We start from the raw sequence: 22,719 nt of genomic DNA on the forward strand, positions 1-22,719 counted from the left end.
CTAAATCTTCAGTAACAGGAAGATAGGCTTTAGTCTACAGTCTTAAGGGGGGGGGGGGGGGGCTAAATCTTCAGTAACAGGAAGATAGGCTTTAGTCTACAGTCTTACTTAACAGGGACTAAATCAGCCCCTTTGAATACAAGACTGTCTGGCTCATCCAACAATAGTTAAAACTTCAGGAAGACCAGGATGTCCTAGGCCCCAAGGGATCTGGGGTATTTTGTAGGGTTTTGAATGGGGTCATTGTTAGTTGGGAAAGTGAATGACAATGATAAGGAAATAGGGATATTCTTGGGGGTATGTAAGGCTCCATCCAATATATATACAGGAAACTCCAAGAGACAGGATATGGTGTGTTGGCTCCCTAAGGACTAATGAGTTTCCCTAGCTAGTACATGAAGTAATAAGACATATAGGGAGCTGGGAACACACACACACACCAAATTATGGCACTATATGCATGCATCAATGGTAGACCAGTTCATTGGGGTCATACTAACACTTGGGTGCTACATGAACTCAGTATGGAGCTGCAGAGCCCCCCAGGGAATCAGATGGTCATTGTGAAAACTTCCATAGGATTACTGGCCCTTTTAGCTATCTATAATTGAAGGATTTGGGAGGTGTGATACAGTGTTTCTAACTATAGAGCCATTTAAGTGTTCTTAAGTATGTAACTTTGTTAGAGAACTGTTAAAACACAAAAGACACATCTTACCCACAGAAATCAAGTACAAAAGGCATGTTCTATTCTGTAAATAATTCTCTTATAGGACATGGAGATGTGTGACCATGCCATTTTGCATTATGGTAACCCCACTGTGATTTTTGTCAGTCTAATCCCTTCAGTGGTTTCCTAAGAAGTTTCAGCTGGGATTACTGACCTTTTCAGGACACTCTAATTCTAGTGATTACAGGTAAGTGTGATAATCTGTCAGACTGACCACACATGGTCCTACTTGACCAGTGAGGTATCTGTTGGAGAGATCTGTGAGATAATCAGAGATGTTATTGGCGGATGTCCTTATTCTGACATGTCCACCATCCATCACGGCCTCAGATAAACTCTGACACCTGTACAGGTTGTTAACTCTTCCACATGTGTGTGTACTAGTGCAGCAGCCTGCAGGGATTACTCATGTATACACACATACACAGAAAAATCTACCTCAGACCAATAGATTCAGTCTAAAAGCTGATTTTTTTGTGACTGGATTTTAATGTGATTTCCATCAATACTGATGATATATAGGAGTTCCACTTGAGTGAGAGCGTTGTTTTACGATTTGTTATAGCAGTTTTTCAGGATGTGATTATCTTTCATGAAACCCATAAAATCCAGGCCAGTGTATGGTCTATATGTTCCTGTGGCGATGCTCCATGGGGAAGTAATGAGAAATCTACCCCATATAACTTACTATATCTGTGCTACAATAGGAGTGACAACTGGGTGCTGGATTTGTATTAAACTGTAAAACCATACTGTACAAAAACTACCCTTATGAATTTGCAGCATGATCACAGCATAGATGCAGTATGAATGCAGCATGGAATTGCAGCATGAATGAAGCATGACTGCAGCATGGTGCCTAATTTACCTCACTATATATTCTTACTAGTTAAAGCATGATTGCAGCATGTTTCAATTATGCAAATTATGCTGGGATCATGCTGCATTTATGCTTTAAGGAAGCATGGCCGCAGCATGATCCCAGCATGGTCTGTGAAGCATGATCCCAGCATGGTCTGCAGCATGATCCCAGCATGGTCTGCAGCATGATGCCAGCATGGTCTGCAGCATGATGCCAGCATGGTTTGCAGCATGATGCCAGCATGGTCTGCAGCATGATCCCAGCATGGTCTGCAGCATGATCCCAGCATGTTTCAATTATGCAAATTATGCTGGGATCATGCTTCAATCATGCTTCATGGCAGCATGGTTTACAAAATCAATGAAAATCATGCAATAAAAACTTGAAGAATACTTTTGTATTACATTTTATTTGGTAATTAACATGGTATAAAACTTTTCATACAGGCTGTTTTTTCTAGTTCAAACATTTAAAACTTATCAATGAAATGAGAATGTGACAAAACAAATTTTAATTCTAATTTACCCATGGTACTTATTTTATTTGCCTCTTATATTCTTTTTCTCAAAACTTCCATCACATACACAACACAGCTATCTTTTTCTAGTACAATTTTCAAATACAACTAATATCAATTCATCCTAGCTAGAAGTGGTTTGTTTCAACAAAAATAGTCAACAAGATATACAAGTTCAATGTCAGTACATACTACAGTATGTATTTATAATTCTGTGTTTTTTTTCTAAAATAGTAGGAAAATAGTACAAAATAATATTTTCCAGCAGAGTTATAGTAGGATATGTATACATTTTGTCACCGACGCACAAGACTGATTTCAGACAGTATACGTAGTTTCCTCGAAGTAGCCCAGATGTACTGGAAACTGTTTTCATGTGTGTCCGTAAACTTAAAATAAACAAAAACAAGCAACAGTCAATGACTTCTTCTTTCGAATTTAACCCTATTTCTAATAAACTGTGAAAAGATTATCATAATTTTGGAATCAATTCTAAATACTGACTAAATGAAATGTTGATTGACAATTTGAACAATGGTGTGTTGTTTGATGTAGCACGTACTGTAGTGATATATCTCTGTCACTGTCCCCGGGGATTTCAATACAACCAAGCTTGAGACGACTATATTATATTTTTTGCTAGTACAACAAATAACTAACAAGGATTTTTAGATTATATACATAATTTTTTTGGGTATATATATTAATGTTTACACTTTTATTATGAAAGGAAATGTTGTATACCTCGACAGATAACATATCTCGAATAATCTTAATTAATGTGAAACATAAACTTCTTCATTTCTCTTCATTCCTTTCTGCTTTGTGTTAAGTCAATGCCATCAATTTGGACCACAATTAATGCATGCAGTGTTCCTCATTCCAGAATGTACTGCATGAAGACTCAGTCTCTGTTGGAAGAAAGAAAGACTTTTAGAATATTCTTTTATTTCAAAATTAGAATAATTGTCAAGTTTTTGAAGATAATGTATGTATTTAACTTATGTACTTTTCATGATCACTTTGCTATCATTTTCATTATGTTTGCTTTGGAAGCCTTTTTATCAAGAAAATTTAAGCCAGCCACACAAAGCTACAAAATAAAACTTGCCAGGATGACTTAATTATTAATTAAATCAAGCTACTCCCGAATTCTCCATCAGTTCATATCAATGTGAAACTGCAATATACTATACATAAAACAATGTTACTTACTTATAATTCATCTTAATTCACCTATTTCATTTAATCGTTTCAATTTGATGCAATAATCTGCAAACATCGATCCTCAAAAGAATGTGGAGGTAAAGATCTTTCACGAAAGGTTTCATTATCCAAAACACAAATTTCCCTCACCATTGTTTGTGAATACGTATGTACGTCATAATCATAACAAGGGTTGTGTGAGTGGGGGAAAAATGCAATTTAAGTCGGGCCGAAGATCGTTAATAATAAATAAATAAAATTGAAAACTTACGATTGTAACACATGGATCGGTACTGCGTTTCCTTCGGCCGTGTAATCTGTGATAAATTAATCATCAAAACCCTGAAATAATAAATTATTAGGTATTATTGATATGAATAGATCTATATCAAATTCATCGTCGTATAATGTGAAACGATGTCAGAACGTGAAGAAGATTATATAATTAAAACTTACCCTGTCTCGTAACGATGTTTGTCGGTAAAAATATGCATCGGTCGTCAAAAACAACGAGAAAGCTGATATTCATTCGTCGGTAACTTGAAGTAAGTCGATCTTCTTCAGTAAGACTGGAAACAAAATTCGTTTTTTGGCTATCGTCGTGTTTGTTTATACTTTTCTTCTGGAAATAAACATCCGGTGAATTCAAACATGGCTATCAGACTTCCCGCTAAACTCGTGTGTGTTGCATCATGGGATAAATATTTTACTGCCAGAGATTAACACGATTAATTTTTACTTGTGCGTGTTTTTTATTCTAAATCATAAACTTCTATTGTGTCATACTTTTAAGATAAATATTAAAGTATTTAATACTTGCATCGTGCACATTTAGATCGCACGAGCTCGAGGAGCACTCTCGTCACATCTCGGGAGCAAGGTAAACAAACGAGGTCATAGGTGAACCGAACGATAAACATGTAATCTGACCAGAGGTTCTGGCCTCGTCTGTCATACGCCTATTGTTTAATATGGATGTATTTTCAGACGAGGAACCGACCAATGCACGTTTTCTTTTTATGTTCACGATTTCAAATAATTCAGATTAAAGTACGGGAATATCGTCTGTTGTTAGTAAACTCATGTCGAGGTCGAGATCATCACAGCGCTTAACTTCAATATACGTTTTACAAGGAAGCGTCCGAGTGACAACATAAGTTCGACACATGTTTATTGGAGTTTATAGCGATGAATGTTGTGTCAAACACGACGTGATTTCGTATGCTATTATCAGATGTAATCTTAACACCGCATATATCCAGAAAGTATGCGATACAAAGACAAAGAGCAGGTGATTTTAATCTTATTTGATTGAATTAAAAGCGATATTCCAAGCACATGTGTAACTGTTGGTAGAGTGACCCCGATTTTGTTTTGGCGAACATGTTACATGTGTGGCTACCTGGTAGTAAGCTGGTGCATGGTAAATGGCAACGTCTTGGTTTATGTCAGTGTTTGGATAAAGTGACTGATTCTATCTCCGATAAAAAGTGTATAATCGAAGCAAAAGTCAATATACTGGTTCTTCAAAAAACGATCTAAACTCTGAAAATTTGAGTGAAATTTTTATAGGGATGAGTTTTAAGTCGTCACACGAATGTACTAACTTGCAACATTCATCAATGTTTAAGTTAATTCCTTCTGAGATAGAACTACAAGTGAAAGCTGACAAAATATCACATTTAAAAGCTGTGAACCGTTATACTAACAAAGAACATACTTATAAACGAAATACTTAATTTAAATAATTGTTATTGAATTTTAAATAAATATGTGTGGTACTGATCAAGTATAAAAAGGAAATGCTGCAACACAAACATGTTATTAAAAATTATTTTGTTATCACCATTGATACCTGGAAATTTTCTATATTTTATTTAAAATTAAAAAAAAAGATACTAAAATATCTAATACCAACTTTTGTTAATTTTCTGTATCTTATTTTATTAATTAATAATTGTTTAGGTTAATCTTGGTACCTGGGAAATTTGGTCCTAGATTTTGGATCCTCGCTTGGACCTACATTTCACCCACAGAAATTTTGTGATGTCCGAACAAAGGAATGCCCTTTTAAGCTAATGCAGAATGGCCAAGCATATACACATTTCAACTTAAACAATTCATGTTAATACATGAAAGAATGGTGCAGTTCATTAAATTAACTAAGTTAATACAGCATAATTGCAGCATGGTACAGTTTGTATCTAAAATGGCAAAGTTAATACAGCATGGTTGCAGCATGGTACAGATCCTATCTAAAATGCCAAAGTTATTGCAGCATGGTTGCAGCATGATGCATTTCATATGATAAATTTACTAAGTCCACACAGCATGATTGCAGCATGATATAATTCGATATCCAATCTGGCAAAGTTATTGCAGCATGGTTGCAGCATGGTACATATCCTGTCTAAAATGACAAAGTTATTGCAGCATGGTTGCAGCATGATACAATTCATATGATAAATTTACTAAGTCCACACAGCATGATTGCAGCATGATATGATTTGATATCCAAACTGGCAAAGTTATTGCAGCATGGTTGCAGCATGATACAGTGCATATGATAAATTAACTAAGTCGACAAAGCATGATTGCAGCATGATAGAGTTCAGATATTCAATTACCTCAATTTTTAAAGCATGGTTGCAGTACATGCTGTACAGAAGCATGGTACCATGCTGCTATGCAGCACATGCTGCAATCATGCTGTGAAACTAGCAGCATGATGCCAGCATAAAAGCAGCATGATTGCAGCATATGCTGCATTGCAGTCCATGCTGCAAATTGATAAGGGTAGTCTGCTGGTCAAAGCTAGGTCAGCTCTACAGGACACCACAGCCAACTGACCAACAGAAGTATGCCAATATTGATATAAAGGTAAGAATTTCGACTCCATTTAGAGTGTATTGGTTTTGGATATTGGAATTTCCATTGTCAAATGGTATTCTATGTTTGTTATTTTGATAGCTCATTAGAGCACACGGGCCTCACGGGCCTTCCCCTTCCGTTAGTGTTAGCGTTTTAGTATGGGCCACGCTATGGTAAAATATTGACTAGCCCCGAGCAGGTCACGCTGTCAGTATAGAGATTTCTACTTAGGACCCAGGCATGGTCACAGTAACTCATGTTATATATTGATAAAGAAAGTAAGATTTTTGAAACTGTTGAAACCTTTTGTAGTCTTTCAAAAACTCAGGGCTATATATTTAAAAAGTATAAATATAATTATTAATTATATATTTATATCATTTCTGTGTCATAAAATATCAGATATTTGCAATTAAGATAACAGCTCATATTATTTTTGTTTCTGATCAGTTACAGGCCTAGGTACATCAGAGATATTTAACAAGGATAGATGCTTGTAGGTAAAAAGTCTTATAGGTATAGAATTTTAACAACTTGCCAAATATTTTAAATTGGTATGTTAAAGTGATGGGATGACTTTAGATACATCAGTAAAACAATTACTTCTGACATGGACAAACAACGGTGAAGTTTTTGTTTGCTTTACGATTGATTTAATGCATTTCTATATAGACCTATATTGCATGCATGTGTGAAGTATATTTAGCAAGCAATAAAGATGGAACTATTTGATTAAAAACTCTGTATAGGGCTCTTTATATTAACGTTTTAGACACTATAATTGTTAATGATCTGGCACGCATACACCTGTATCTGTCAGGAATCTCTTAGAAACTAGTATTTAACAAAAAACTTCAAGTGTAACTTTAGAGAGAACATAAATTGTCTTCTTCATACTTTAAAGCTGTTTTAAATACTGGTACTGATTATTTTATGCTTGTATAAAGAGATTCCAATAAATTTGTATATACCAGTGAATGACCTCAGAATCAAAGAAAATCATTAGTGAAGTTATAAGATGGAAAGATTATTTAAAGTTTGAGAAAACATTTTATGATTTGACATTGATTGAATGCCCCCCCACCCCCACCCAAACCATGATTTAATTCTGCCCCCAACACCAAACCCCTGCATTCTGTACTCCACCAACACCAAACCCTGCATTCTGTACTCCACCAACACCAAACCCCTGCATTCTGTACTCCACCAACACCAACACCAACACCAACACCAAACCAAACCATTTACTGCCCCCGACACCAATGCCAAACCACTAACTTCTGCTCCCCCCCCCCCCCCCCCCCCCCCCCCCCCAAACCCAACACCCGACACTAAACCCTTGACTTCCGCCTCCAACACCAAACCACCAAACCCCTGACTTCTGTATGCCAACACCAAACCAAAGCATTCACTTCTGCCCCCAACACCAAACCCCTGACTTCTGTATGCCAACACCAAACCAAAGCATTCACTTCTGCCCCCAACACCAAACCTCTGACTTCTGTATGCCAACACCAAACCAAAGCATTCACTTCTGCCCCCAACACCAAACCCCTGACTTCTGTATGCCAACACCAAACCAAAGCATTCACTTCTACCCCAACACCAAACCCCTGACTTCTGCCCCCAATACCAACACCAAACCCCTGACTTCTGCCCCCAATACCAACACCAAACCCCTGACTTCTGCCCCCAATACCAACACCAAACCCCTGACTTCTGCCCCCACACTTCCAACCCCTGACTTCTGCCCCCACACTTCCAACCCCTGACTTCTGTCCCTCTCCCAATGCCCAACTCCCAAACATTGACCTCTGCCTCCAACACCAAAACCCTGACTTCTGCCCCAACCCTGACTTCCCCTACCACAAAAACAAAAAACTTCACTGCAACTTCTTCCTCGACATCCCCCCACGTGTGGTTTTACTGTTTAGTGAAGAGCCGACATTTTCAATACTATTGTCAGATGTAGTGCTCTGTTTGTTCAATTCATTAGACCTGATTGGCATGGCACTTTGTATAAAACCACCCTCATGCTTGGGATAATAGGGAGGGGACATTTGGCATATCAGCCTCCATTGTTGACATCTATTAGTTAAATGAATGTGAAATTGATTCCACATCTGGTGATGCTGATAATAAAATGTGGGCAAATTTTGTATGTGCATCACCCTGTCAAAATATCTTAATGTAAGAAAACCATATCTACTCAGAAGTGTGAAATAGGTTTTTAAATATCATATTTTGGAAATATTGCGAAAACACATATGCATATGTATAACTTCACTGATGTTTGTATTGCAAGTTTGAAGGGCCCGGGATGACCTACATAAAAAATGACTGATCAGAGTTAATTAATTAAAGACTAAGCAGTTATTTTGTTTAATTAGATTTTGAAAGTAAAAAAAAATCAAATAAATATAGTTCAGGTATAGTATTATAGACATCAGTATTTAAATTTCACTGCGTTGGTTTCACATATATTAGATGATTCAACTGTTACAGAGTCCATTTAGAATGTTGAAAATCAGATTTTAAAATTAAAGTTTGTTAACCTATATCTTTTCCTGTGTACACATGCTTATTTTAACCTGCATCCAGAGAAAACGCGCTGTTAAGAGTACACACATCATGTGTCCATGAACCACTTTTTCTACCGCTGTTTGTTTCCATAGAGAAACTTTAATGACTGTTGGCTCAACGTTTTCTATCGTGAAATGAATAAAAACAAATAAGTGAGGATAGAAATTGGTTAAAAGTGCAGTTATATTGTGACGTGTGAGTGTATGTTTTGGGGGGCTCGCTCAGCCTATTGTTGTCTTCGCCAGCGTCGTATTTTCCTAATTGGTAGTATTAAGATACTGTAGATGTCTATTCAAGTCTACTATTGTCCATTTTGTACGATGTTGCTCAATGCTAACCTAGATCCTGGCTGTGAGTATAATGCAATTTCCGGCAGCACAATGACCTGGCTCAGGCATTTGGGGTTGGGCTTTCTATAGATGCACAGAGACCACACTCATGCAGTGCCGCCTCGTGATTGTGGCTGCCTTATGATTGTGGCCGCCTCTGTGTGCCACCTCTCTGTGCCACCTCTGTGTTTGCCACCCTCTAACTCTCTCCCATCTTGCCAATTGGGGAACCACTTGTGTCACATTGTGAGCACTGCTATAAGCCATCAGCGGAATCCTTTCACCCGCAGCGCTAGTTTACTGGAAGAGGTGTGCTTGGTAAGCACGTCGATTTCAGAGCTGGCAGAAGTTATTTCATTAGTTAATGCAGAGCCTATTTATGTAGTATAGTTGATATTGGTAATGAGCCCAGGAAGCCTACGTAGGTGGACGGCTTGCTATCGCCAGACTTGTGGTTTGCACCCAGACCTGTCAATGAGTAGATTGACAAGCTGTATGCTGTGAGCCCATGCTCTGATCATAAAATCAATGGATATTGGAAAATTCCTGGTAGAGAGGTTGCCCGATATGTCCATATACAGGGACGGCACACAGTTGTACAATAACAGCATCACTCCGTAACCTTAAATGACCCAGTACCACCTGTCACCTCATCCGACCTAGGCAGTAATGCTTATGCCTAATTGGATAACAACCATAATTGGATTTGACCAGCACTAGGCTTTCCCCATTGTTGTAGCACTGGAAAGGCTTCACAGGAAAGTAATGCCAATATTTACATACATAATGGCAGCGTTGTATATTATTGAAACTGTTGAACTGTTCTTCCTTCTAACTTAATACATTTTATACTAAAATTCTCATTGTCAGGGCAGTAAAGAGCAGATCTCAAGGATCAATAAAATATTTCATTGTTAAACAAATTGGTTTTATATATATCTGTTAAAGATCCCAGACAATCCTTACAAGTGTTAATACATTTGAGTTGATAATTCCTTCTTTGACCTTAGAAAGATTGTGATAATAGGGACAGATCATCCCTATCTTGTCATTCAATCGACCATTTAAATATGGCTTAGGGTCATAGGACCACTGGCCATCCATATCCATTAAGATACACAACACTTCCAGTGATCATGGTCATACTCCAAATGCCCATTTGGCCAAATACCATAACACAATTTTCTATAGAAATTATGGGACAAAGGCAATGTCCATACAGCATATTTACGTTTAATGAGCCAATGGTGTCAAAGGTTTTGTATGCTCCTCCTAAATCAGAAAATTTACACTGAAGAAGTTTCCTCTAATCCTAACATTAAAGTGTCATACTGATTGAGACTTTTGATATTGTACATAGTGACAAATCCACACTTCCCTTGGGCAGCCTCAATTTGGGTTGATCTAAGTGAATTAGCTTTATCTACAAAATGACCATTGTCCAGCTCCCAACATGAACTGATGGACAAATTAGACACACGTGACTACACCATTGTTATGCCTGATTCTAACCTTTGGCTTCTGTCCAGTGTTGTAGCTGTATTTACAGGATCTGAGAACAATTCAAAACCCAGCAATTACGATGGGAGGAGACCTGTAATTATTTCGATCCAATTGTTGATCGATTTATTATTTATATTCCTGTATTCAGTCCCTGGATCACCTTCAGCAAGGAGATGGTAGCATGCTCAACTCCATCGATGAGATTTTGTGGCAGTGTGTTTTTCTTGGTGGTAGTGATGTACCTAATTTGTGTTACAGCATAAGGCCAGATGATTCCTCGGTTAAACCTGATTTCAAACTTCGCTGCCAAGGATGTTTAAGATTTAGTCTCCAACATAATTTCAATTTCAAGGAAGGCTGGGTAAGTTGTTGGTGGCAATTAAGGTGCAAATCAATGCTGATTACAGGTGCATGCTTGTGAGGGAGCCTGCAGGTAGACTGTGGTTTGATACCTACAGACCCCATTAGCCTACTGATAAGGCAGGATTAGCTGGCGAGGTACGCTGACAATCAGCAGATCACCATTTCTCCTCGCAGATTGTCATCAGCAGTAAATAGAACAAGGCAAGATCAAGTATGAAATAAGGCAGGCAATGAAACTCTACACCTAATGGGATTCCATGTAGCTGGGTTAGACACATTGAATAGTCCGTTTTAACAATATCGCATGTAATGTCATGTACGTCATTCTGTGTTCTGTGTCAAGTGAGTCTTGTGTGGTAAATGTCATTGATTAGTGTATTTCATTTCTCTATTTGGTTACTCTAACTTAAGATATATTACAATTCAGAGTCATTCATCTCAGAGGTCATACAGGTCAAATGTCACTTCCATAGTTACACATATCAATGCTCATATATCTCAAGAGGACATGATTAGACTCTTTAAAGTTAATGGTTACACAGGATGTCATATAGCAATTATGTTATGGTAAAGGTCAAGGTTACACACTGTCATATAGCAATTATGTTATGTTAAAGGTCAAGGTTACACACTGTCATATAGCAATTATGTTATGTTAAAGGTCAAGGTTACACAATATGTTGTATAACAATTGTAGACTTGTTAAAGGTCAAGGTTACACACTGTCATATAGCAATTATAGACTTGTTAAAGGTCAAGGTTACACAATACGTCGTATAACAATAGTAGACATGTTAAAGGTCAAGGTTACACAATATATTATATAACAATTGTAGACTTGTCAAAGGTCAAGGTCACCCACTGTCATATAGCAGTTATAGACTTGTTAAAGGTCAAGGTTACACAATGTCGTATAACAATTATAAACACGTTAAAGGTCAAGGTTTACACAATGTCATATAGCAGTTATAGACTTGTTAAAGGTCAAGGTCACACTATGTCATATGGCCATGATTTTGCAAAGTATCAAGGGATGTACACTCTCTTCAACAATCTAGATATTGTGCAATTTATTTTTCAAATTGATAGCATTATGCTGCTGGATGTAAATTACCAGTGGTCGAGATAAGCACTACCACAACAAACAAATCTTTAATGGAGATCTAGTAGTTATAAGATGATACAAAGTTAGGCTTCTCAAATGAGTTAGCTAATTAAGATAAGGTGTGACTGACTTATGGTGATCTTTATAGTTTCTCATATGCAAGAATAAAAAAAATACAGTAAATACAAAAAAATATTTCCATGTTAGATTTTAATTAGAGTGCCACCAATATAAATTCCTGACTAAACTGAAAAGATGGCAATAGAAATGTATACCAGTTGTCTGTAGGGCTGAATTGTACAGCTTCACATTAACTAGCATTAAAATCTGTATCTAAATTACATCGCCAAAAATATACTTAAATTTAATTAGACGAGGACAAAATATTGAGATAGATATTAGGCTTGCCGGAAGGTGATTAAGTCCAGGTGGTTAGATCTGGAGGTGGCCCCCAGGCAGAGACAATTATAACGATTGCACTAACGCTAATTAAATGAGAATCAAGTTTTAGGCAGTTACTGCGTTGGTTCTATGTTATAGGCTGCGTTTAGAGGCGTGCGGTACCAAACATGTCCTTGATAGAATTGAATCATATCAAACCTTGTTACATGGCTACAGGATTTTAAAACCATTTTCATATTGGCAAGGCCAAGAAGAAAATTATATTTGTTTCATGTTACATGCTTTGAAAAATGAGGACAAATGTTAGTATGATATATAGATGTATGCTTTTAGTTTAAAAATATTAAAATAATAAAGTATAAGGTAATGCTTCAATTATAGATGACATAATTGACCGTTCAAAGGGTTTTTTCATTTAACAAATGTTTGGTATTTGAGTATAATCTCTAGGTGAGCTACAGAAATTTTGTTAAACAGTAAAATACTGATGATTCGCTTATGCTTTTTCTTTCTGCTCATACTGTCTGTATTTCTGATTGGGTCTGGTTTTTGAGGTCACTGTTAAAAAGTCCTCAAATCCACCCTACTGTAAGAAAGTGAGATGTTCAGAGGTCATTTCTTATACATGGAAATCCTAGAGTGTACACTTTCCATATCTTTATCAAATTTTGTTTTGGAATGCCCTCACATTTGTGCTTTTGATCAACTTCTTTCTTCTGGTCAGGCCCCCTACAGAAACAGTATTACCCTGTCTGTTCGTCATGGACCAACGCCTGTCTATGTCTGCTGGTCACATATGTCTTCTTGTCAGCGAAAGTTATCTCCCTTTTCAAAATTCCATTCTCTGAAATTTGCCTGTGCAGCTGGTGTCCATGAATAGAGATGATTTGATTAGTTTTGGGTTTTTGTTCTGTAAATTTGTTTTGCTCCACAATCAGAACTCTACCAGCGATGAGATTACTTTCTATTTCAGAGACGTATCATATCCATGGCCATTTGGGTTGAGTGTATAATGCCGTAACAATTCATCAATTCTCAGTCAAATATAAAAAGATCAAAACTAAATAGCCTTGCATAGAGAGATACATCTGCTCGAGTTTTGGGACAATTGATTTTTTATTGTTCTATTTTAGTCACACTGTAATGAGCATTTTTGTATCCATTGACAATAATTGAGTTTGTCATGTGCAAAAATTTAAACTGTAATTCTGGGGAATATAACATTGACATTTTGGCATCAATTTGTGCAGTCAGGCAGAGTAGCTATTCGATGATATACTGAATTGTCATGTGTATCTTGGTGAATGAAATACTTCCCAACCTTCCTGTCAGATAGGGTTCTTTGTAATGGACAGCATGTAACTACTACTTAACTCCGAAATGTGCTTTCTCTATAAACAATATAAACCTTTCACCCCTTAGAATCCACAATAGATTCACCCATTTCATTGCGAATCGACAGTCTTGCATTCAGACAATTGGTGAAAAGAGTCACATTTGGTAATCTGCTGAGCAACAAGGTTATTAAAAACTACTATTGCTATATGCTTCTCTCCTCTTCAGCTTTTAACAAGTTAGATAAACATCTGTACATAGGTCCACATTTAGATAAACATCTGTAGGTCCACATTTCATACCTAATATGGACTGGGTCAGTACTCTTTAGTCTCAAATAAACTGAAGTAGAGTTGTATTCTATTTTCTATAAAAGATATCAACTTTTTTGTAAAATTAAAAAAAGATTTATAGAATATCTTTGTTGAGATCTACTTAATTAAGATTATTGATATGTTTTTTTGGAGTCCTTCATTTACCATACATAGTTTTTACAAAGTTTTAAGTGTGTTTTCAGAAGCGCAATTTTTCTCAGCTTATATACAATCATCTGGAGCTGTTTTGGAAAGACTGTACCATTTAGTTGTAGACAGTCAAACTGTAACTCCTTCAAATAAGGTTCAGAAGGCCTGTGGAGAAAAGGCATGGTACTGTCTGTTAAAAAAAAGCAACTTAAAAGTTCTAAAGCCATTAAAAAAATACTGAGATTGATATTGTCGATGTTTAAAACACTTAAGCTGGAGAGACAACATGACCATGGTAGTTGACTGATGTCCGTGATTCTCTGAGGAGACGATAGGGACAATAAAAGATGTGCCAGTATTGTGATCTATGCCTCTGATAGATAAGCATAACAGTGTGAATCGTGTCCTATCACTGACTGAAAGCTGATTGGTTGGCCTGGACACAAGACATGTGATGTATAGCCCAATTCACATCGATTTTTTTTACCAAGAGGCAGACCGATGTCACTCCTGAGGCCAGGCTCAAATATTATCTACTATCATGCTAGAATAACTTATTTGTTTATGTTCCAACGGCTGCTACAATTACTTTACCAGTTTTCGATAAATTTCGGAAAATATCCGTGGATAATCTGCGCATGGCAATTAGTCTGTCCGTGCATGGAAAGTCATGATTCCTCCCCTGTCAGTATCCATCAGATGATCCAGTTCTATCACCAGCTAACATTGGAAAAAATCTTTTAAATTCATGTTTTTCTGTCAAAAATTTGTGCACAATTAAGACTGATGTTATGTAGTGGTAATTAATGAGGGCATATCTCTTCTGTCAGAACCCTGACATTAAATGAAACAAAACTATCAGTTTAGTATTACAATCAATATAAAACAAATCTATTCTATCAGATATTTGTAATTATTACTATGGTATGTTTTAAAAAAAAAACCAGAAAGGCATTGTTGAAATGTATATACTAAATTATCCAAGTTAAAACTGGCCCATTTTATTCAAACTTTTTTAGTATCTAGCATGAAAATACCTTCAAAGAAACAAGAGTTTTATAATTATTGACATATTGGCACAAAACTAGGGGTATCAGGTTTTTTTTTGAATTGAGGGTTTTGTTTTTCAAGGAGATGGATAAGAATTGTGCATGTTAAGCTGGTCATAGTTTGTCAATGAAGGAAGCCATCAGCAGTGTACTCCATCTTACACAATGTTCAGTCTTCCAGGGTCAAGTCACAAGAGATCAAATGTCATACAGGTCATTCTTGCTGTTGTCATGGGAACTTGTTGCTTGGCAGCCAGTGAGTCTCTGGTTGTTCCCAACAATGATGTAAGATTTAATTTTTTTGTAGGGTTCTGAAAGAGAAATGAGAAAAATATTCGAGTTTTAGATCGCATCAATCATTCTCTTCAACGGATTAAATATTATCAGATTCGACTGTTACTCCGTTCATGTGAACGTTTGAAAGAGATGTTCATTTCTATGTGTATTGATTTGTTGCTTGAATGTTGTTTATGTACGACAAACTCCTGATGATGACAAAGCAGGTTATATATATATACAGAGGTTTTGGTTTGGTTTGTGTCTGTTTAACGTCCTATTAACAGCCAGGGTCATTTAAGGACGTGCCAGGTTTTGGAGGTGGAGGAAAGCCGGAGTACCCGGAGAAAAAACCACCGACCTACGGTCAGTACCTGGCAACTGCCCCACGTAGGTTTCGAACTCGCAACCCAGAGGTGGAGGGCTAGTGTTAAAGTGTCGGGACACCTTAACCACTCGGCCACCGCGGCCCCACTATACAGAGGTACCACATTATATACACTAACAATATATATATATACAGAGGTACCACATTATATACACTAACAATATTTTACAGCTGTGTTATATATATTCTAGTAAGTAATAAATTTGTGAATCTTATTGATGGCATTGACATAATGTTGAATACCCAGTCTTCTTTTGGTTTGTTTTTGTTTAACGTCCTATTAACAGCCAGGGTCATTTAAGGACGTGCCAGGTTTTCAACGTTACGAGAAATAATTGAGTTGGATGTTAAAAACTTGTGAGACTGAAGTTCCTCTCAAGGTATTTATCATACAGTATAGAGGAATATCATTGAAAGCCAGGTGATTTTGCCAAGAATGAAATTTTGTTCAAAAAAAGGAAATATTTCCACTTTGTCAGTTTGTTGGGATTTTTTAAACAAGAATGAGGACATTGTTTGTATTTTTTGGTTAGAACTATTGACTATATTGTATTGAGTAACTTGGATTTAATAAGACTTTATGACTTTTAGTTAGGATTGGTAAGTGTAATTTTTTTGGAATTGTTGTTTGATTGTCAAGGATGACAAAGAATTGATTAATTACACTTCCGTTTTGAATATTTTAGCAAGCGTTCATTCCCTTTCACTTTTTGAAGTCACTTGACAAGAAGACAAAGCTGTCTGTTACCTCAACACATTAAACACAGAAACACCGGAGTGTTTGCAGTAGTGGATATTTGCATTGATTGTATTTGATATTATTTGTGTGGGGAGATAGCTCTGCGATGAGGGACATTATTTCTATCGATTCCTTACAGGTTTCCCGTTAAAAATACAAATCATGACAACGCTGAATTATGTTTTCACATAGCAATTTAGTGAAAGGGAAAAAAATTCTCCAAGAAATTAGTGGAAAGGAAATTAGCAATCTATTAAGCGGGGCATTGAGAGCTTGGGGATATAGACGAAGGTTTGGCTTTGAGTCGGTGTCTGCTTGGTATGTTGTTCTAGGATTTTAACTGGCAGCTCTGCAGGGGGCATTGGAGATTTGAATGGTTAAAAACCGTAAGACTAAAATTAAAAGTGACCCCATATTATGACAATTTGTCAGGAAATCTTGACAGGAATTAGTTTGGAGATGTTAACCGAGACACTGGTTTGACTGGTAGTGACGCCCACTCAACCATGGCCAGATAATATAGAAAAGTTGACAGGAAATCTGTGGAGTTTGTAAAATTGTTTGGTCTTGATGCAATTAACACTTTCAGTTTTTGACGTCTTGGACACTAACAATGAACTGGGGCGACATTTCTTTGTCTCCATCTTCCAGTTTGATAATCTGAGCTATCAGAAATTACTTGGAGGGAAATCATAATGATACCTTGCCTATGTTTGGACTGCTGCCTGCTTTATAATCGGAGGGAAGATGATTTATTATGGTAACTTTTGGATGAAAGGCTAATAAAATCTAATTACAGTTTAATGATTAAATAAGAACCCTTCTCTGTCCTGAGGTGCCATCAGATCTACTGACTAACTGCTAATTGATGAGGATGGGATTGAGGTTAGGTGGTGAAAATTGTGACCTTCATCCTCTTCCCAGAATGCATTTCTCAAATTGTTAATTATAACACAAAGCAAGGAATACAATAGAATAATATATTCGATCTCGAAATAAGAAAACTTTTTTTTTGTTTTTTGTTTTTTTTTAAGTACATGTTAAATTTGAGGTTTGAGTGAAGAGAGATTCAAGTTGTTTTTTATTTGAGTATCTTTGGAGTAATCTACTGGATACAACTTAAAAAATTAGCTGTGGAGATGATTTCACTAATCTCACGGAATAACTTTATGCAAGGAATCAGATTTATCGATAACACAGAAGTGAGAATACTGATTGAGAATAGAAGATTAGTCAAAGGTGACTGACTTTCTTTTTCCTGCTGGGGATCAGAAAATGGCTAACAACAGTGATTCAGATCTCAGAGTACTGTACACTGTGTCAGAATACTTCCAGGTCGGCAGCATGCCTTCTATAAGCGTCAGCAGCCATTTTGATCCAAGGAATTACTTCTAATGACATGGTGACATGCAAACCAAGCCTCATGATAGGCAAGGCCTCAGGATAGGCAAGGTGGTCAGCCTTGGTGAGGTTGATACTTTATCACCTGCAGTATAGATCTTTTACAGTAGTTAATGTCTTGACTTGATGTTAAGAAATGTGTGGCTTGGCAGTGGATTTCGTGCCTTTTATCGAAAAAAATGGACATATACTTCAAAACTTAAAAGGAACAGACTTGAGTGATGAAGATTTCTAGTAAATGGTATCACTGCATTCTAGAGTAATGACCTTCTATCAACAAGTTTGTATGTACACTTTAAAGTCACATTAAACTTGTATCAACATGCAGATACCATAGTTACTATGGTAACCATACATTGTCAGTATATGTAGACTATACAATAGTTACCATGGCAACCATACATTGTCAGTATATGTAGACTATACCATAGTTACCATGGCAACCATACATTGTCAGTAAATGTAGACTATACCATAGTTACCATGGCAACCATACATTGTCAGTATATGTAGACTATACCATAGTTACCATGGCAACCATACATTGTCAGTATATGTAGACTATACCATAGTTACCATGGCAACCATACATTGTCAGTATATGTAGACTATACCATAGTTACCATGGTAACCATACATTGTCAGTATATGTAGACTACAATAGTTACCATGGTAACCATGTATTGTCAGTATATGTAGACTATACAATAGTTACCATGGTAACATAATGTTGCCAGAATTTAGATATTGTAGTAACCATGGTAACATCATGTTGCTATTGTTTAGATACTGTAGTTATTATGATGACAGGGCCATGTTGCCTAAATATTCCACAAATATAGATTGGTGTATTAGGTTTAATTCACAAGACCCTACACTAATGTCTAAGTGTTGAAAAGACTCCAACTTTGATATTTTATAAGCACATGCAGTTTTGATGATAATAAATTCAATATTTTCACAGTTTAAGCCATGTGTTCTAGTGGATTGATATAGAATATTAAAAGCTTTTTGCAATACTGGATTTTCAACCATTTTGCCGTCATGATTTCATCTTAGGATTGTTAGTATTATTTGACCTTGACAACATTGAAACTCGCTTAGTAATTCTGTAATCAATCAAGGTCAGGGACAATTCAATTCTATACCTTGTAGAAGGCTAATCATGTGAAGCACGTTTGAAAATTTAGCCCTACGGCTGGATCAGGCTATTATTTTTTCAGGCAAGTTGATAAGAAATCAATGAAACAAAGCAATATAAAATCTATTTATGTTGTTAATAATTCATTTCCTGAGAACTTCACCAAAGGAATACATCAGAAACTTCAAAGGATTTCTTTCTTGCATACAAGTTGTTGGCACAATTTATTCATAGATTTGATATAAGTGTAATATCAGTGGTCCAGAGAGGAAAACTTCAACACCGCTCTGATTGATTGAAGTAAAAATAAGCGGTTGCCATCACGTAAATTAAATTGTTTACACTGTTCATTTATTGCCCGATTGGGTCATTGGGACTGCTCCTTATGGAACGGGACCTTGAGAATTTGAAAAAGTGTGAATTTTAATTGACAGAATTTCATGTTTAGAGTTCATTGAAGGAAGTTTTATGTAAAACACTTCCAATTAAACCAACTTTGATGGATCTAATTCTTTCATTTTTTAAAATATTTTTTTCGAAATAATTTTTTAGACTGTTGCATATTCTAAGCCATCCTACAATTCAGTTAGAATTTTTGTCTATAATGTTGATTTACAATGAGTCAGAAGGATCAGATACATGGCATAGAAACATTTCGGGAACACACATGTCACAAGTTTGAGATAGGTTTGACAGGAATCTTGCCTACATTTGGGTTGATAGAAGTAATTGGCAATCTAGTCAATATTTGTGACTAACGTTGGTTCGGGGATGACACCAGAAATTTGATGGGTGGTTTATTAGTTATAAACGTAGCATTGCCAGTTTTGGATATGACTCAACATACTCAATGTCAACTCCTATATGAGGACCATGTTTCAACTTTATACTCCATGATGTCCGAGAAACAGAATTGCTACCTCTAGTCCTGTGAGAACAGGCAATCTTCTGTTCTGAGAGGACACAGCTTTAGTCTCAGTTGTTGTTACTGTTGTCCTGTGAGGACAGACAATATTTTTTTCGAGGAGACATGAGAAAGCTACAGCCTTCAGTTGTATTTATATTAATGCCTATGGGGAGACAATATTCTGTTACAAGGAGACAAAGCTACAACCCTCAGTTGTATTTATATTAATTCCTATGGGGAGACAATATTCTGTTACAAGGAGACAAAGCTACAACCCTCAGCATGATCTGTTGGCTTTCTAGTAATTCGTGTATGGACAAACACTGTTACTGTCATTGAAACTGATCCTTATCTTCCTGTTCAATCTGTAAATGCAGCCTGTTAAAACGGTGGCGGATTCATTATTGCCATCGATTCATCTCCGCCTGATCAATCTTGATTCCTTACACAGCTATCAGATAAACTGACCAATGTTTGTTGCTGGATCAACAGTTGATTTTATCCTTTTGACCGTTGAGAATCCAACCGATAAGGCTCATTTTCATCCACTAGTTTGCAAACTGGTATTGAGTTCTTCAGATAGCTCCTAACTGCGATAAATGGCATCGATTTGTTTGGCTGATGCCAATGTATTTGGTGAATTACTTGTTTACAAGACATGCAGAAGACAAGGTTAAGTAATGTAAAATCCCTGAATAATGTTTGGATCAATTTCACAGTATTATTTTACTCTAATTTTCTTATATTAATCATCAGTAAAAACATTGATCTTTAGAAACAAGAAACTTCAAATGTTTACTTCAATATTCAGTCATGTTCTTAAATATTTTAAAACATCATGCATTTAAAAAAAAAAAAAAAAATTATATTACAGAAATTCTACAATGATTGAAACAAATGCCATTTTGTGCATTCTCATTCCAAATCTTCTTTCACATTATTTTTCTAGAAATAAGGGGTCAATCATACGCATGTCAAAGATATACACTTTCTTTCGGCTGTTGTGCTAAAATATTGAATTGTACATGAAGCATTTCTTTTGATATGAAAAATCAATGGTTAATCCTGATTTAAATATGTTTTAATGAGATTATTTCCCCCAAAAATGATTGTGTTCAAATGGCTGTTCTAATGTACTTTTCATTGTGGTCAATGTCAAATGGCTGTTCTAATGTACTTTTCATTGTGGTCAATGTATTTAGGCCATCAGAGCAGCCATATTTATTTAATTTTACGATTATATGGATTCCTTACCATGATGATTTTACATGAAAGCAAAACACGAAGCCATTGTAATACAAGGTGAAATTGAACAATCGTCTGCAAACTCCACAATAACATATCAAATTCACACACCCTGTCACAGGTTAGATAGATCTCCGAGATTTATGGTAACATACGCCCATTCTCCTTTGATAAAAAACCTCCCCGACTTCCACAGTGCTATTGATAACGGCTGTGGTTTATTGTTTTCTTGCCTGTCCTCATCCCGCCATCTGCTTCTTCTTGATTATGTTTTCATGCCAATTATACACTTTATCATTGCTATTGTATGTGAAATATGTATGGATTGGATTAGGAACATGTGTTTAAGTCATAGAACCTCCATCGTCACTGGCCAGGTCTCCGGCCAGGTCTGAAGTCGTTACTGTTTATATCTAGATCCAAGCTACTGAAGGTTGAAGCCATACATTTTATTTCCCAACCGAAGCCTCTGTTTTGCATGCCAAGGCCAGTTGACCAGAACACTCAGATAGACAACTTTATGGGCCATTGGTAGAAAGTTGATCAGATATCAGGCCACTGCTTTGAATTCAATCCACAGCTTGCCCTCTTATACCAATGATCAATGTGCGACAAAGTCTTGGCACTTATGTTGTCATGGAAACGCCTAGATAAGAATAGAAAAATCTTGGCATCACTCACTGCCAAATCTGATATGGAAATTCAAAGATTCAAAAAGTCTAAAAATATTCTCAGAAATTAAGAATTCAATGTCTGATATGATATAAAGAAAAAATTTGAAATATTCTTTTCAATGCTTTATGACCTATTAATAAACAGCTTCAACTATTGCTGTGTTAAGCTGATTGTTTGGCTGATCTTTGTAACCCTTACAAGCTCACACAGAATACAAATCCTGGTCCTAGGTGGTAACATCACAGAATATGGTAAAAAAAGGATCTGGTCAGGCCTCTGACCGATATAAGTTTGAAATGCATATTTGCACTAGCACCTTGGACCATCCAGAAGACGCTGCTGTGTAAAATCAATGACAGCATGAAGCTGCTATATGGTGTATATGCCTCCATAGACAGCGTGCTTTTGGTAGTAACTAGGGCCCCAGTATCCTGTCCTACACCCCGCTGATCAATACCGTATGAGGAAAGTCTCCAAAGAAACGTGTGCTCAAATTGACCATTTGAGGAATGAGGGACATTTTCCCCCTCCCAATGAATACCCTGTCTCCTTTACCTAAGTGGAGTTACAAGGTTCATTAATATGACAATGGCTGATATTATTGAGCCTGTCTATAGCTTACGGTGTG

At 36.5% G+C, this 22,719-nt stretch overlaps 1 protein-coding gene and 1 long non-coding RNA gene across 2 annotated transcripts in view; one reads left to right on the top strand and one right to left on the bottom strand.

Moving 5' to 3' along the window:
• Positions 1-22,719, top strand: part of LOC117329105 (teneurin-m-like) — a 191,503-nt gene that overhangs the window by 11,736 nt on the left and 157,048 nt on the right.
• On the bottom strand, positions 2,327-3,911 carry LOC117329107. The gene is made up of 4 exons (XR_004533104.1): positions 3,772-3,911; positions 3,587-3,657; positions 2,854-3,020; positions 2,327-2,498 (listed from the first exon to the last, which is right to left on the bottom strand). It is a non-coding gene; the product is annotated as an uncharacterized LOC117329107 (long non-coding RNA).

Source organism: Pecten maximus, chromosome 6 (genome assembly GCF_902652985.1).
Source record: "Pecten maximus chromosome 6, xPecMax1.1, whole genome shotgun sequence".
Classification (NCBI taxonomy): Eukaryota; Metazoa; Mollusca; class Bivalvia; order Pectinida; family Pectinidae; genus Pecten; species Pecten maximus.